Raw genomic sequence first — 12,416 nt, forward strand, 5'->3', positions numbered from 1 at the left:
TTTCAAATCTGTGTTTTCCCCACCCAGGGACCTCGAGTCCTGGCCTTTCCCTCTCTGCCTATTTTATCCTGTATTTCCCTATCATAGTACAGGGAAAGCGTGTGGAGAAGATGTGCCATTTTCTCCACATCTCCACTTGCTCATCACCCCAGAAGCACTCTGAATCTAGTAGTTTCGGTTTTTATGGGGGCTTCATTGCATAGTCATGATTGACTAAGATATTGGCCTTGGCCGGTTCAGTCTCCAGTCCCTCTCTCTTCCCCAGAAATGGGGTAGGGGGTGGGACTCCAATCACCAAGGCACTCCAGGCAACCAGCCCCAATCCTTGGGTGGAGTCCAAAAACTACTGTCATTAACATAACAAAAGACGTCTTTATTGCTTTGATTACAGGAAATTCCAAGGGTTTTAGGAGCCAGGAACCCCGGAGGAAGACTAAATACGTAAGAGGACTATAGTTTGGTAGTCTAAATAACACACAGATCACAGAAGTTTCCTGTTTGGGAACAAATATCAGCATTGTTATGACCATGTACGAGGCACTTGTCATGACAGATGTTTGTGTACATGATCTCACTTAAGCTTTACAACAACCCCAGTTTACAAACAAGCAAACAGAGGCTCAGCAAAATTATGTTAGTTGCCTGGATGTGGATAGAACCCTGGTCTGTCTCACTCAAAGCTTGTGTGTGCCTTTTTCCCTCTTAGATATAAATAAAAGCTTAATTAAAGGTTTTGATTAATTAATATTATGTGTACACAGAAAAAAACAAGGGCTTCATTTGTAGATCAACAAACCCCAACCCACCAGAGAAGGGATCTAATGAATTTTAATTTCCTTCTACTGCATTTTACTGACCTCTCAACACTCTTCTCATCTTTGGTTGTCCAGACATCGATACCTCTTCAGTTGTCCAGGGTTCCATCCAGAAAAACTCCCCCTCTTGGGAGGACTCACACAGCATCTCCTTTACGAATCTAATCCCCTCCGCAAGCACAAACTTCCCTGGTCTAGTTTGAATTGGAAAGAGGTCCTCTATTTCAGAATACAGAACTCTCCCGGCATTTAAAAAGAAATTCCGGCAATATGTTCAAATAGGGTGATCAGCCCAAGTCTATCACATTGAAATAGAGGCAAAGAGAGCTCCCATGACTTAATTAATTCTTCTATTATCAGCATTCATGCTCTTCAACTGAATCTCATTTGCATATTCCCGTAGAGCATCATTATTTAAGTTTAAAGGCACTTAAAATCAAGTCACACAATGGTTATATGTACTCAAATCAATGCAGGCTATTCAAAGAAAAGCACTGAATGGATATAAAGACTGGCTGATAGATGTACCATTTTCACGCTTGCTCTCTTTATGCTCACATCCCAATAATGCCACTGAGTACCTACTATATGCAAGATATTAAGCAATGAGTTTCACTTCTTATGGGTGTGGTACAGAGGAAACTATGCATTTAAAATAATGCTATCCTATCAAGTTATTGATCTACATTGTATATATTTCCTGGTCATAGGCAGCTTCCACACAGAAACATCTGGATACAAATTGAAGAATTCAATTACTCAGATCCAAGTGGGTATATCTGTTTCCTGGTAGGTGGATAATTGACTTATAGCTGGCTCCTTACAGATATAGCCCAAAGCTATTTTGACAAAGACAGAATGAAGTAATGTTTTTTTTAATGCTGCTGAGAAGAAGATCTTTGCAGACATGCTTGACATTATGCAGGTAGCCACCAAAACAACCAAATTAGGATTGCTATTGGGTCACCCCGAGATGCTACGTGAACCCTCTGATTAATACAACAGTGTAAAAAATATGTCAAGATATTGCCATAATATTGTCTGATATATTGCCTCTGGTACATTTTCTGAGGCATTTCCTTGCCCATGTATAAAACAATGATGGAAAAGTAGTAATTTCAGGAATGAGGGGAAGCCAAGAAAAGGTTTAGATGTTAAATAATGTTTTGAACGTTAAAATGTTAAAATGTTAAAACAATGCTTTGAAATCACTGTTACTCTAAAAATGCAACGTTAGAACTTTTATTGTGGTAGCCAGCCTAGTCTAGTCTAGTCTCTGAAATGAGAGCACAAAGTTATACATTTGAAGTTAAATGAAATGACAATTCAATCTGGATTCCTTTTTCTTTTAATATACTTTCATTAATTTCATCTGATCCTTGGCCTCTCCAGATCCCTGGAAATGCCAGGAGTCATCTCCATGCATTTGATGAGGAAAGAAGGAGGACTAGGCCAGGGGGTGGGGGAAGGGGGGAAGATGGGGGTGGGGAGGACAACACAGAAGAGGGAGGACTTCATGAGAATAGACACACCTCTCCTTACACTCAAAAGACACTCTGCTGTGCTGCTCCATTCCCTTCTGTCAAACAGCTTCCCACACAAAAGCCATCTGTAAAGGGAGGTGACAAAGCAAGTTGTTGACAGCATGCAGTCAAGTTCATCTCTGGCCTTATTAGGAAGAGAAATGGAAAGCAGATCTTAGGGCTGTCAGGAATTTCAAAGGTGCTGTTTGCCCAGATGATGGAGAAGACCTTGTTTACTCTGTCTGAGCTCATCCTGCTTCCAAAATCTGCAGTGACTCCCTAGTGCATCTCAAAAGTTAATGCGATTTGGCAGATTGGAGCCACCTGGGAATCTTGTTACAGAGCAGATTCTGTTCGGGTGGGTCTGAATTCTGCATTTCTCACAAACTCCTAGGTGATGCTCTTTCCTAACCCCTTGCTCTTTCCTACCAGATGTTGTGCTCTGCTTCTTCTGACCCCCACCCCTAAAAGGTCCCTATGATTCCCAATGTGTAGCAGTAAGAAGAAAAAAAATGTTTTCTATTCTGCCATGCTGCCAACCTCATTTCAAGGGTATGTCTGCAATTCCTTCTTCCCCTAATGGTACTTGCTGATACTTTTGCAGGCTCTTGGAACACTTTAAGTCTGTCTCCTTCTTCTCCTTCTCCTTCTTCTTCTTCACTCTTTCTTTCTTTTGAATGTTTAGTGAAGCATACTAAATGCCTGTGCTGAGGGCGAGGATTCTGGGATGAACACAGCTCCTGCCTTCCTGACTTTCACAGGCTGGCTGGGAGCATTTGGAGAGAGTAGGGTGCAACACAGCCAGTCAGTACAATATGGAGGTGCTCCTACAGAGAAAGCATGCACTGCTGCGGAAAGGCTGGGAAGCTGAGTTTTAAATTTTTTTTTCAACGTTTATTTATTTTTGGGACAGAGAGAGACAGAGCATGAATGGGGGAGGGGCAGAGAGAGAGGGAGACACAGAATCGGAAACAGGCTCCAGGCTCTGAGCCATCAGCCCAGAGCCTGACGCGGGGCTCGAACTCACGGACCGCGAGATCCTGACCTGGCTGAAGTCGGACGCTTAACCGACTGCGCCACCCAGGCGCCCCATGGGAAGCTGAGTTTTAAAGGAGGATTTTACGTGGCCGAGAAAGGAATGAATATTCTTCAGACGGGAGAAAAAAAAAAAATCACCAGCAGCAACACAGCAAGTAAGGGAGAAATAGCACTGCAGGTGATAAAAAGGGCAAGGCGAAGAGTGTCAGAGTGGAAGCTGAAGTTGCTTTGACTTTCACTGTTGAGATTCTCTGATATCTATCAAGGGCTCCAAGCCAGGACACCCTCCTTCAATCCCTTCACTTGACAGAGCCTCCTTTGGAATTCTGGACAATCACGTCTTGCCCCCTGGGGCAAACCCTGAGCTCATGAAGCACATGAGGTTACCTGTTGGTCCTTGAGCATTGCCTAACCTATTAACTCGCATACTCTCATCTTCAGTAGCGGCCATTTCCATCTTCAATCTTTGCGTTTCTCCAAGAACAGACCCTGGAGCAAGGGCTTGAGAGCAAGTAGTTTATCTGGGATGTGAAGACCAGCAGGGGAGTGGAGAAGTGAGAAGGGGAAGGGAGGACAGACAACACAGGGAGGATTATCAAGCCAGTTGCTGCTATGGGTGCCTGGAACTTCATCCCACGGAGGAAACCTGGGGAGCCAGTGTGAAATAGATGTCCCTATGGTACTACACAGAGGACAGGGAAGCTGGCGGTGCTCCGACGTCCATTTCCCTCATCACTGGTGAGGGCTGCGGGTGGCACAGGAGTTATCCCTCTGGCATGGGATGCTTCTGCTCTGCCATGCATGGAAGTGAGTCTCCTGCAGCGAAAGAAAGCCCCCAGGCAAAGACACGCAGGACCTGGCAGCTGGGTGCACACTGAGCTGGTGAGGTAGGGGGGCTGTGAGGTGTCTGCCACATGCCCCACGGAACCCAGGGCCAAACCTCCTTCCTCTTTGCCGGCTCCCAATACCACCCTCAGCCCGATTTTCCTAGCATCCGACTTTGCTGATTCAGTCTCCTGTTATGGGTTCTCCTCCAAATGAAGCTTCCCTCCCTACCTGCCACTGGGTAGAGCTCACACCGGAGTCGGAGTACTCATGGAACGTTTGTGGCATTTCTACCTGATGACTCAAATCCAATGGGCCACCTGGTGAATTTATTTTTAACATGATCCTGAAATGAAACTGAGATGACTTTACATCAGATGCATATTTTATCTGTAGGTCAACATTTATATTACATCCTAGCTCTCTGGTGACTGATGAAACGTGACAGCAATTTATTTTTGTCTCGAAGTCTGATTCAATTACATCACCATGCCACGCTTAGGAGGTTACATTACATTGCCTCTTCTGTGCCCCAACTGTGCACAAGCCTGCAATATTAGGGAGATTTTGCTACAATTCTTAAGCCTCAAGTACAGTTCCCCAGTGGTCTGTTTGTATGTGCTCTTTTTGGATGGCATTAATGACATCAGTTTTAGGAGGCTGAAGTGTCAGTGGAAGGTTTTTCTTTTTAGTCATTCACTCATCTTCTGTTAGCAGAAGGAAGAAACTAGCCCCTCCATCGTCAGATCACGAGCTCAGGTGGTATATTACCACCCGCGGCTCTAGCAGCAGGCAGAGACTGTTTGCCTTCTTTCTTCTGAACTTGAACTTGAGAGGATGTTGGCCAGGAACTGCTGTCAGCCTCCTATTGTCAAACCTGAGCCTGAGAACAAAGGTGACAGGGAAGAGAGAACTGGGAGAGGGAGGGGGGCTGAGACTAGATGGCCAACATAGCCGACCTTGAAGCCATGGATCTCTCTGGCCTCAGTGGCAATGTAAGATAACAAATCTCTTTTGGTTTGCGATAGTTTGGTTGAATTTTCTGTCACGTGCACCCAAAAGATCTCGAGAGGATGCAGTCCCTGAGAAACCTGGATTCAAATCCCAATTCTGCTTTTTGTTAGCTCTGTTTTTAAAGTTCAGTTTCTTCAGCTTTCAAAGATGAAATCTCCCCCTGACAGGGATATTGTAAAGATGACATGAGATGATGGACTCAAGCTTCTCTGCCCAGTGTCTGCCCCCAAGGCAGGGATCGAGGTACCCACTGTCCTTCGCTAAGGAAGCATGTCCCAGCCCAACCAGGGTAAAGTTCTGCACACTGGCTGCTTTCCCAGAATTGATAAAATCAGGAAAAAAATGCACCCATGAAAAGCCTGATGTTGAAGTATCCCATGACCACTATCAGACTCCATGCTGAGGAAGGCAGGAGCTCCCAGCTAGCCCAAGAAGACTTGTGTCATCTTTGTGACTTGAATAATTTATGTGTCTGTGCTGGGCCTCAGTTGTTGTCATTTTCCAACGAGAAAAATAGCATAGAGATGGTATCTAAGGTTTCTTTCAGCTCAGAAATACTCTATGCCTCATTTCCTGAAATGCCCCCTCTTGGTACTTGGTAAAGTCTAAAGTCCCTGCAATTGTATTCAAAGCAGAGTCAAGACCCGGATGAGGCAAGTGGAAAGCCTAAGACAGAGTACACAAGGAGTCAGTGGCTCCTTGTGCCAAGTCACACAGCACAACTCCAAGAGTAAGTTCCTCCTTAAATTTTGCTCCCTACGCACCAACCTTGATCACTGTAGTCTCAACCCTCAATATGTTCCTTGTATAGCAGACCTTGTCTAGAATAGATGGAAACCAAATGCTGTGTTCACCACAGCTGGCACTAACCAGCTAGCACTGCTAAATAATTTTGAATTTTGAATTAGAATCAGGAAACCAAACCCTTCCTGGACCCAAATGAAGACATTTCCTGACCTATGAATTATAAGACTCATTTCAAGCAGCCATGGAGAGACTTATGAATCATACTGTCCTATCTAGAGTTTAAGTTTTCAGTTTTGAATTAGCACAAACACCATGAACCTCCCCCAACCCCCACTCTGGCTTTTCTAGCACATCACAAGTGCCACCATCACCTTCACTCATTGAAGAACGATTTGGGGGGGCGCCTGGGTGGCTCAGTCGGTTGGGCATCCGACTTCGGCTCAGGTCATGATCTTGCAGTCCGTGAGTTCGAGCCCCGCGTCAGGCTCTGGGCTGATGGCCCAGAGCCTGGAGCCTGCTTCCGATTCTGTCTCTCTCTCTGCCCCTCCCCCATTCATGCTCTGTCTCTCTCTGTCTCAAAAATAAAATTAAAAAATGTTAAAAAAAAAAATTAAAAAAAAAACGATTTGGGGAGCTTCATCATTGATGTCAGTCTTTATCTGGCAAGTATATTGATTGAGCTCCTTAAAACAAATGAAAACAAACAAAACCACCTCTGGTTTTGTTTTATTCTTTGGCAATATACGTATGATGTAGGTTTGGGAGAAAGAGTTGATCCCACTTCATTTATAATGAGGTGCATATGACTGAGAAAAGAGGCGTGTAGGGAAGGAATATTCAAACACTGAGAACAGTGTAGAAATAATTAGACACAGGAAGGAGAGGCAAGGATTGGATAGAAAGGGAGTCATTGTCAGACTCCATCTCTGATGTAGATATTCACATGTAAATGAGTACACAAATGTACTTTGAGCATTTGCCAAATACTGGGCACTTTATACGTGATGTCTTATTGAATGCTCACAATAAATGAGAAGACATTGCTATCTCCATTTTACAAATAAGTAAACAAAGACTGAGCCCAGGTCGGTTTCTCAAGGTCACAAGACCCAAGTGTGGTTAAAGTCTTTACTGAAAATGAGGTTTCTCTGACTTTAAAGACAGTTTGCCACCATTCACAATTCTGTAAAAACTCAATGTGATTTTAATTGACTATTTGCCTTTTATACCCATCAAAGTTTTAGTGTTCTTGGTCATCAGCTTAGTTGTTTTTTTAAATGTTTCTGTTAATGTTTATTTATTTTTGAGAGAGAGAGACAGACAGACAGAACATGAATGGAGAGGGGCAAAGAGAGAGGGAGACACAGAATCCCAAGCAGGCTCCAGGCTCTGAGCTGTCAGCACAGAACGTGATGAGGGGCTTGAACTCACGAACTGCAAGATCATGACCTGAGCTGAAGTCAGACGCTTGACCAACTGAGCCACCTGGGGAACCCCAGTCATCAGCTAAGTTATAAGAGGAAGAAGTCTCTGGCCACTGAAGGAGCTAGTTTTAATAGCCTGCTTCAGTGAATGGAGTTACACTAGAACTCTTTTTGGAGAATTAGGTATCTGACTTCATGCCTGCTTTTCCAGCAAAGTCTCACAGCTTTTGGCTGTGGCCACGTTTGTAACAGATCTCTCAGCATTAGAGGGTCCACAGCAGCACCTGTAAGATCCCAGAGGAGCAGCAAGGCTCCCTCTCTCTCTCTCTCTCTCTCTCCCCCATCTCCCACACCTAATGTGCCAGTAACACATACCTTACTGATAATCCCGAATTTTGACAGCTCTAGAAGAGAACGTTTTCCCAGTTATTGTCTTTTTAAGGAGCAGTTTCAAGAGTGGATTCTGATGCAATTTGCCTGGTTGCATTACTAATCCAAACTCAGAACTGATCCAAACTCAGAACTGATCCAAACTCAGAATGGCCATCTGAAGGAATCGCTCCAATGATGCTGCACCTGCTGTTTTATGGTCCTCTGAAAAGGCATTTGTTTGTGAGAAACACAATTAATGTCATTTAGTTCTTTTCAAACACCCCATAGTGGATGAAGAATCATCAGAGGAGAAAATGAACAGTTCTTGGAAGAGGTAATGGTAGGAAATAATTACAGCAAAGTGACTGGACCAGTACTGGCTCCTTCAGAGGGACAGAGGGATGACTCTGGCATCTGCCCAGGGCACACACTGATGTTTCCTAGCCTTTCGTTAAAGCCATATTTGCAGAGTGAAATAGAATATCTAAAGTAATATGGACCATTCTGGGGTTAAATTTGCTTAACGTTTAAATATAGAGAATGTTCTTCATTTCAGACTCCTTGTGTAGTGCAGATATTCGCATGCAAATGAGTCCCTGGCAGGTAATGTAATAAAGAAAATATCTATAGAATATCTTTTGAAATTGATGCGATCAGTTAGGTATTATCAGTGGTCTTTTATAGCTTGAAAAATCTCAACAGTCAGTTCTGAGTACTGCTGTTAGCCTATTTGTTTCATCCATAAGTATATTATATTTTCTAATTTCACTCTCTCTCCTCAAGTCCACCCCAAACTATGAGCCCCTTGAATACTCCACCACATCGTCAGCTCACTGAACCCCTGTGAAGTTTTAGTCCTATTTGGCACATAACTGATCCTCAATAAATGCTTGTTGGATGCATTGATTTCCCAAACTGATCTCCAGCAATCTTCATGTATGATTTCTAATAATTTTGTAACAATTTCTCTTACAAAAACTGGGGAACCCAGTCAATAAACAGAATAAATATATATACGTACACATACATATACATACATACATATATATACACATACAATATGAAATATAATATATAATCTGTGCATATGCATGTGTATATAATGTATATATGTATATAATATGTATACATTTATACACATATGTAATCTGTATACATATACATATATATTTATATGTACACACACACAATTCCAGGATGGCCAACTCATAAACTAGGAATAAGAAAAGTCAGTCAGTTAACCTTTTCATTGTTTTTTTTTTACCTAGCTTTTTATTTTTTTTCCATTTCTATGTTAACTCTGCCATTGGCAAGTTATTTATCCATTAGTGTATAGCTTTCCCTTTCTGCCATAAGTTTGCTTGTGGTTTATATTTGTTTCTAGGGATTCTTTCTACTCTGAATTTTCACCTAATGGGAGACAGACACAGAACAGCCAAGTTTTCAGGGGAAAGGTAGTGAAAGAGGGTAAAATATCCACTAAAACATAAGAGACAGGTTAGTGGATCTCTGCTAAGCTGATTTCGCACTGGTGTGTGAGCCTCTGTAGAAAACAGAATTCAGAGTTGGGTGTGGGATGGTAAGACAGAAATGGAGAAGTGACTTCTCTATAGGCTGTTTCAAAAGGGGTTACTAGGGGTGAAGCAAAGTCATGTGTCAATCTGAACCTCATAGTATTGACCAGTGCCTGGGAGTTTCTCTTCTCTCTAATAAAAACTGGCCTTGGCTGAGTTCTTTGCTAACAATATCCCCCAACACTTGCCTTGGTTTCTGCCCATATGCTAAGCCTGGTTGTGCAGCCTTCCAATTGATTAAGAGAGCCAAGCAATAGCTTTCCAATAAAGTCTTTGTATGCCTAAACTGGCTAGAGTCTTGCAACCAAGAACATTCACAGATGAAAAAACTAAGAGGTAGAGATGTTTGAAAAACTTGGCAAAAGTCACAGTTGCAGGCAGCACTGTTGTGATCCAAGCAAATCTATAGGGCTCCCAGAGTCCATGCTCTTAACCAGTACTCAACACTGCTAGTTTTGCAATAAGGTATATAGCCCCTTTTGGAAAAAGTTTCTGAAAAATCTAGTAAGGTTGAACATATGTATATTCTACAACCCAGAAAGTGCACTCTTTTATTTTTATTTTTTTAAAATAAGCTCCACCCCCAATATGGGGCTTGAACTCACAATCCCAAGATCAAGAGTCGCATGCTCTACCGATTAGCTGGCCAGGAACCCCCAGAAATTGTACTCTTAGGTGTGATAGATTACAAAAATCAGTGCAATATTTTTCATATCCTCTATCAAGAAGTAGAGTTTATTCTCCCACCCTGTGATTCTAGCCTGGTCTTGAGATTTGTTTTGTCCAAGAAAGTAAGTTAAAAGTGATGTTGGGCCAGTTCTGAGCCTGGGCTTCAAGAGACCTTACAATTTTTGTTCTTGCTACTCTTAAAACTTTGACAGCCTAGGCTGAACCAGACTGCTGGAGGAGGAGAGAAAGACCATGTAGAGCAGAGATGAACAATCCCAGCTTAACCATTTGAGACCACCAGCCAATAGACATCTTACAAGCTGATCATAAAAACATAAAAAGCCCACCTCAAAACAACAGAGCCTGAGCACAACCTAAAATGCCAGCCCACAGAATTGTGAGCTAAATAAATGACTGTTGTGTTGTCACTAACTTCTGAAGTGATTTCGTGCAGCAAAAGCCAATTCATTAAGTGTCTTAGGGGTATCTATCTATCTATCTTCACTAGCTGTGTGTATGTACACACACACACACACACACACACACACACACACATATAAAGAAGTAGGTATAAGAATGTTCATAGCAAAATTGTTTATAACAGCAAGAAATATGAGGCATCTGGGTGGCTCAGTTGGTTAAGCATCCAACTTCAGCTCAGGTCGTGATCTCAGGGTCCATGGGGTTCAAGAACCATGTTGGGCTCTGTGCTGACAGTTCAGAGTCTGGAGGCTACTTCACATTCTGTGTCTCCCTCTCTCTCTGCTCCTCCCCCACTCACACTTTGTCTCTCTCTCTCTCTCTCTCTCTCTCTCTCTCTCTCTCAAAAATAAATACACATTAAAAAATATTTATAATAGCAAGAAATATGAGACTATTTAAATAGCCAGCAATAGCGATATAGATACACAAATGATGCCTGGAGAAATTTACAGCAGTGAAAATAAACTGAGAGAACAGTAACTTACCTGTAGCATGGGAGGATCTCACAAGCAATGGTGAGTAAAAAAACAAGATGCTGAAGAAACACATGCGATTTAGTTCCATTTTTGTAAGTTGGAAACCATGAAAATTATGTGCTGATTGGGGACTCCTCTTCAGGGGATAAAAGTTTATATAACTGCATGGAAATGACTAGTCTATTGGTGAGAGGAGGCTAACTCAAAACAAGTCCACTATTCATTCATGTTTCATTCCAGTGAAGTTGGTAGTGAAAAACTGCTTCATGCAGTCACTCAGAGACCCAGTTCTGTTCCTTGTTGTCCCCCATCCCCCTTTGGGAACTTTGGAAACTTCTCTATGCAGCCAGTTAAGGAAAGAGCTTAGAGAATACTCAGGATTACGAGCTAGATTTGGAAGTGGTGTACTTCCATTCCATTCACATTCTTTTGGCCAGAATTCTATCACATGCTCTGACCTACAGCAAGGGAAGTTGGCACATATAGTAATACCTACATGTCAAAGAAGAAAAAAAAGGGGAAGTGGAATTTTTGAGTAGGTTTCATTGTGATCGCCACTGGATTGAATATGAAGTGTATTCAGGAGAGAAGAAATGAAAGGTTTCATCTACACTGTTGTGTTTTATTTCTTAAGCTGGGATGCATATATAAGTTTATTATATTTTATAACATTTTTCTTCAAAAATTTATGGGTTTTTTTTTCTGAAGTATGTCATAAGACAGTAAGAAGCTTAGGAAAGTAATTAGACAGAATGCAGGGGCTCTAATCAAGGGGACTGGGATAAAAACAGTTCTTCTGTGTTGAATATTCAAGAGAAGTGAATCAGAATTCTAGTCTGTGATCCTGGAAAAGGAGTAGGGATTTTGCAATTTAGCACTATGTAAGTGCACAGGGCAGATCCCTATTTACGCTGGGTTGATCTTTGAATCAAGATTGATTCTGGAAAGGAGTGAAGATAAGCACTAATATTTCTACTGGAGAGAGGCGGGACAGTCCAAACACCTAATTCTTTCATGCTTCTCTTTGGCTAACCAGAGTTCCCCACTACTATGGGTCCTAACATACACCTTATTATTTTTTTTTTAATTTTTTTTTCAACGTTTATTTATTTTTGGGACAGAGAGAGACAGAGCATGAATGGGGGAGGAGCAGAGATAGAGGGAGACACAGAATCGGAAACAGGCTCCAGGCTCCGAGCCATCAGCCCAGAGCCTGATGCGGGGCTCGAACTCACAGACCGCGAGATCGTGACCTGGCTGAAGTCGGACGCTTAACCGACTGCGCCACCCAGGCGCCCCACATACACCTTATTATAAAAGAACCATGAAATTTCTGAATGGGAAGCATCTGCAAGGTCATGCACTCTTACCAGCTTTTTACCAAGGACAGAAATCTGCCCCAGTATCTTTGGCAGGTGATCATCCAGCCCCTGTTAGAATATTTTCAGTGAAGAGT

General features: G+C 42.5%; 1 long non-coding RNA gene across 1 annotated transcript in view; it reads right to left on the reverse strand.

The window, feature by feature from the left end:
• The window catches only part of LOC121042971 (uncharacterized), a 47,817-nt gene extending 36,455 nt beyond the window's left edge, over positions 1-11,362 (reverse strand). The window contains exon 1 of the long non-coding RNA XR_005796570.1: positions 10,970-11,362. This is a non-coding gene — a long non-coding RNA (uncharacterized LOC121042971). The remainder of the gene's footprint in view (positions 1-10,969) is intronic.
• Between the last annotated feature and the right edge of the window lie 1,054 nt (positions 11,363-12,416).

Source organism: Herpailurus yagouaroundi, unplaced genomic scaffold (genome assembly GCF_014898765.1).
Source record: "Herpailurus yagouaroundi ecotype Mexico unplaced genomic scaffold, PumYag 186, whole genome shotgun sequence".
Taxonomy (NCBI): domain Eukaryota; kingdom Metazoa; phylum Chordata; class Mammalia; order Carnivora; family Felidae; genus Herpailurus; species Herpailurus yagouaroundi.